The 5,283-nt window shown below is 42.1% G+C and overlaps 1 non-coding gene across 1 annotated transcript; it reads left to right on the top strand.

The window, feature by feature from the left end:
• Positions 1-4,276: 4,276 nt before the first annotated feature.
• Positions 4,277-4,365, top strand: trnar-ucg (transfer RNA arginine (anticodon UCG)). The gene is given in 2 exon segments: positions 4,277-4,313; positions 4,330-4,365. It is a non-coding gene; the product is annotated as a tRNA-Arg (tRNA).
• The last annotated feature ends 918 nt before the right edge of the window (positions 4,366-5,283 follow it).

Raw genomic sequence — 5,283 nt, forward strand, 5'->3', positions numbered from 1 at the left:
TCAGTATATCTTCATTTCGGCATGCATGAGCTCACCTCCATTGGGATAAGCATACATTCGGCGTCAATCTCCATTCAACGTGAAACATACTCTGCCCTGAATATTATTGCGTCCTGTTTCTCTCGCGCCGAACAGATGTGAGAAGCTGGCTTTTGAATTAGTCCCTTGGCTGCCGAATTCAAACCGTGCAGGAAATCACTCCGGGGTGGCCAATCTGCCTGGTCTGATTAATAGGCATTCACACCCTATATTTCAGGCATGTTATAGTGTTCTGGCCTCAACATTACATTCAGCGTGTCCGATAATAAGCACCGCTCCCATTGTCTGGTAATGGTTCTGCTGTTCCCACTAACACCTCCTCTATACCATTCTTTTTTAATTTATTGCCCGCTTCGCACCCACTTTGCCTTTTCGCATTGTGCCATTTATTATTCAATCACTCCTACGCTCCACTGTATCACCGACATTCCCTTTTGTCCTTCCTCGCTGCCTATTTTTTTCCAGGCGATATTTTTGTTGGAAAAATCTGTAAACTTTACATTATTCCCAAAATATCGGAATGATCATCTGACTGAACTTGAACCCGGGATCTTCATTCACAGAATCTGCACGACCTGCTGAGTTTTACAGAATTCTCTGTTTTTGTTCATCCTGTTCCCGCATTCCTTGTAAGGTGATGTGCTGATGGTCGGGGTCATTCTCTGTCTCTCTAAAATGGTGTGCGATCAGTCCCGGTTCGTTCTGTGTCTGTTTAAAAGGGATGTGCTGTCTGTCCCGGATTTCAAATTTCAAATTTCAAAAACTGCCTTTGGAGGGTGCAGGAATGTAAGTTTGTTTGTGTGTTTGTGTATGAGAGAGTGTGCGTGCCAACGTGCTTCGGGATCTTACTGTGCATTTCATGTCACCTGAGAAAAAAGGCATTATTTGCAACTTGAAGCCATACTGATTTGATTGAACACGCATTCGAGGACTGCCTGCCAGGAGAAGAATCTGCTGTGGGATTTTGCTCTTCCACATCTGAAGGAAGGCAAATGACATAAGTTAGAAACATAGCGATTTTAGCGAGAGGTTGCGTATGGGCTGTGCGACATGATGACCTCCTTTCCCCTTATTTTCAAATATAAATCAAATCAAGACAAGACAAGATATGACTGAATGACTTTGTTTTTATATACGTATATTGAAATACATTCCCTACTTTTTTACTTTTACAATAAATGTACTTTTTCTGTTCTGCCTGCACTGGGCTCTGTTACATTTGATCGCTTTGACAGGGCACGCAGCTGCTGTCAGATCCAGCAGAAAGGCACGCCCGTCATTAAAACATCGCCTTTGTTGCCCACATCTTCCATCGTGGCTTGTCTTCCTCCATGGGCTTACTGTGTTTGGGTATTTACTGATTGTACCACCTGATTTTTAGTGCAATTCATCCAGTCGCACAGCCTTAGTTCAATCAAAAATATATAGATTATGAAACAATTATTTATTTATTCAAATCAAATCAAAATCAGTTTTTTGCAATACAATTGAAAATTTATTTATTTTCTTATTATGATAAATATATATATATTTCAAATTGTCTTTTAGTCTGGGTTGGTTTTACTTCCCTCCCTACTTGCTGCCTGTCTATCACTGTGGCTTCAACAACCGTCCCAGCCCCTACTGGTCCTGAGCGCCACACTCACTCAGGCACAGCACAATTACAATCAATAATGATAGAATTCCCACTTTATTGTTTTAAAAGCGAACTGCTGGCAGTCAAGGGTCTTTCTATATATTTGTAATAGGGATGTGCTTGCTGTTCAGGATCATTCGGTGTCTGTTTAAACGGGATGGCTTTCAGTTTCGGTTCATAATTTGCCCCTTTATGAAGTATTTCCTCATAATCCGGATCATTCTGTAAAGTTTTAAAAGGAGTGTGATTTCAGCTACGATGACCGAATTGTTAAACTGTTGTGTTTCAAGCTACATTGACGTTGCCTGTGCCCGTGCGCCTCCATATCGCAGCGCATCTATTCATTACTCGAAATATGCTCATCTTTTCCTCCATCCATTCCTTGAAAGACCCCTTATGCCAAATTTGCTCTCAATATAAATAACAACAAATTTTAAGCCAATGGCAGCGGCCGTGTGGCTTAATGGACAAGCCGTCTGACTTCGATTGTAACCACGATGTTATCAGAAGATTACAGGTTTGAGTCCGACTGCAGTCAACGAACTTGCAGCGTGAAATTTGATATTCTTTGTTTTGAATCTGCCTCAAAATCAACTATCTCGGACAGTCACTCACCTGAAGTAAAGGAAGGCTGTTTGCTTTAAGAAGCTAAAGGCACATTTTCATCACTGTCGATCTGCTTGCACGGGCAGAACAGGCGATGAAGTAGACTTCCTTGCACATTATTTCTGTTTGGATGCAAAAAGTAGGGGATGGATGCCTGACGTTGCTATAAATAGGAGACGAGGTGTCCGAAAGGTTCAGGCGATCGACTGCTGATCCATTGTGCTTCCACCCTCGTCGTTATTGTGTAAAAAATTTGATCCCTCTGTTTTTTTTGTCAATCATATTTAACCACATTGCCAAATTCACCTTTGACTGACAAGGTGCAGCTCTTTGGTAATGTAATGTCTCAAATTAATAATGTATTCATCAAAGGGAAAACATTAGCAGGACTATGGAGAGGGGGACTCATTAGATGGGTCTCTGAGAGTCAGCACAGGCACGATGGGCCGAATAGTAATCTACAGTCAGAATCTGAGAGCGACGCTCCTCGTTGTCGGCGGCTCATTGGTCCAGAGTTATGATTTTCTCTTTGGGATTTTCAAAATTGAAATGCGAGAGGTCCCGGGTCCAATCCTGGACGAGCCCTGCCGACTTTTAGTCAAAGAACCGCTTTAGTCATTTGAGTCACTTTGCCTTTTCGCATTGTGCCATTTATTATTCAATCACTCCTACACTCCACTGTATCATAGACATTCCCTTTTGTCCTTCCTCGCTGCCAATTTTTTTCCAGGCGCTATTTTTGTTGACTAAATCTGTAAAGTTACATTTTTCCTAAAATATCGGAATGATCATCTGGCTGACCGTGAACCCTGGAACTTCATCCACAGCATTTTCACGACCTGCTGAGTTTTACAGAATTCTCTGTTTTTGTTCATTTTGTTTCCGTATCACTTTTGAGGTGAAGTGCTGATGGTGGCGGTCATTCTCTGTTTCTCTAAAATGGTGTGCTATCAGTCCCTGTTCGTTCTGTGTCTGTTTAAAAGGGATGTGCTGTCTGTCCCGGATTTCAAATTTCAAATTTCAAAAACTGCCTTTGGAGGGTGCAGGAATGTTAGTTTGTTTGTGTGTTTGTGTATGAGAGAGAGTGCGTGCCAACGTGCTTCGCGATCTTACTGTGCATTTCATGTAACCTGAGAAAATAGGCATTATTTGCAACTTGAAGCCTTACTGATTTGATTGAACACGCATTCGAGGACTGCCTGGCAGGAGAAGAATCTGCTGTGGGATTTTGCTCTTCCACATCTGAAAGAAGGCAAATGACATAAGTTAGAAACATAGCGATTTTAGCGAGAGGTTGCGTATGGGCTGTGTGACATAATGGCCTCCTTCCCCCTTATTTTCAAATACAAATCAAATCAAGACAAGACAAGGTATGACTGAATGACTTTGTTTATATATACGTATATTTAAATACATTCCCTACTTTTTTAATTTTCAATAAATGTACTTTTTCTGTTCTGCCTGCACTGGGCTCTATTACATTTGACTGCTTTGGCAGCGCACGCAGCTGCTGTCAGATCCAGCAGAAAGGCACACCCGACTTTAAAACATCGCCTTTGTTGCCCACATCTCCCATCGTGGCTTGTCTTCCTCCATGGGCTTACTGTGTATGGGTATTTACTGATTGCACCACCTGATTTTTAGTGGAATTCATCCAGTCGCACAGCCTCAGTTCAATCAAAAATATATAGATTATGAAACAATGGTTGTCAGTTCCGGTTCATAATTGGGCCCTTTATGACGTATTTTCTCAAAATCCGGATCATTCTGTATAGTTTTAAAAGGAGTGTGAATTTCAGCTACGATGACCGAATTGTTAAACTGTTGTGTTTCAAGCTACATTGACGTTGCCTGTGCCTGTGCGCATCCATAACGCAGCGCATCTATGCATTACTCGAAATATGCTCATGTTTTACGCCATTCATTCTTTGAAATAACTTTTATCCCAAATTTGCTCTCAATATAAATAACAACAAATTTTGAGCCAATAGTAGCGGCCGCGTGGCCAAATGGACAAGGCGTCTGACTTCGATTGCAACCATGATGTTATCAGAAGATTGCAGGTTCGATTCCTACCGCGGTCAACTAACTCGCAGTGTGAAATTTGATATTCTTTGTTCTAATTCTGCCTCAAAATCAACCATCTCGGACAGTCACTCACCTGATGTAAAGGAAGGCTGTTGCTTTCAGAAGCGAATGGCACATTTTCATCACTGTCGATCTGGTTGCACGGGCAGAACCGGCGGTGAAGTCGACTTCCTTGCACATTATTTCTGTTTGGATGCAAAAAGTCGGGGATGGATGTCTGACGTTGCTGTAAATTAGAGACGAGGTGTCCGAAAGGTTCAGGCGATGGACTGCTGATCCAGTGTGCTGCCACGCTCGTCGTTATTGTGTTAAAAATTTGATCCCTCTGTTTTTTTTGTCAATCACATTTAACCTCATTGCCAAATTCATCCTTTTACTGTCAAGGATGCAACTTTTGGTCATGTAATGTCTCAAATTAATAATATATTCATCAAAGGGAAAACATTAGCAGGACTCTGGAGAGCGGGACTCATGAGATAGTTCTCTGAGAGTCAGCACAGGCACGATGAGCCGTATACAAACTACCGTCAGAATCTGAGAGCTACGCTCTTCGTTGTCGGCGGCTCGTGGGTCTTGGGGTCTGATTTTCGCTTTGGGATTTTCAAAATTGAAATGTGAGATGTCCCAGGTTCAAATCCTAGACGAGCTCTGCCACCTTTTAGTCAAAGAACCGGTTCTAAGACGGTCGACATGTGAGAAAACGGACATATTTCAAATTAAAAAGTGTGATTTCGCTCCGTTGTTCCCACAGCGTCCAAATCCTGGAGTTTCCCAGGAGCAAAGTGAAACTCACCAAACTGAGTAAAGTTAAAGTATCTCAGATGTGCTCGGCTCTGTGTCTCATTGGACAACCTATACCTCTGTTTGGTTCCGGCCAATACTTGATCAGTATATCTTCATTTTTGCATGCATGA

This window comes from Pristiophorus japonicus, unplaced genomic scaffold (genome assembly GCF_044704955.1).
Source record: "Pristiophorus japonicus isolate sPriJap1 unplaced genomic scaffold, sPriJap1.hap1 HAP1_SCAFFOLD_43, whole genome shotgun sequence".
NCBI classification, from domain to species: domain Eukaryota; kingdom Metazoa; phylum Chordata; class Chondrichthyes; family Pristiophoridae; genus Pristiophorus; species Pristiophorus japonicus.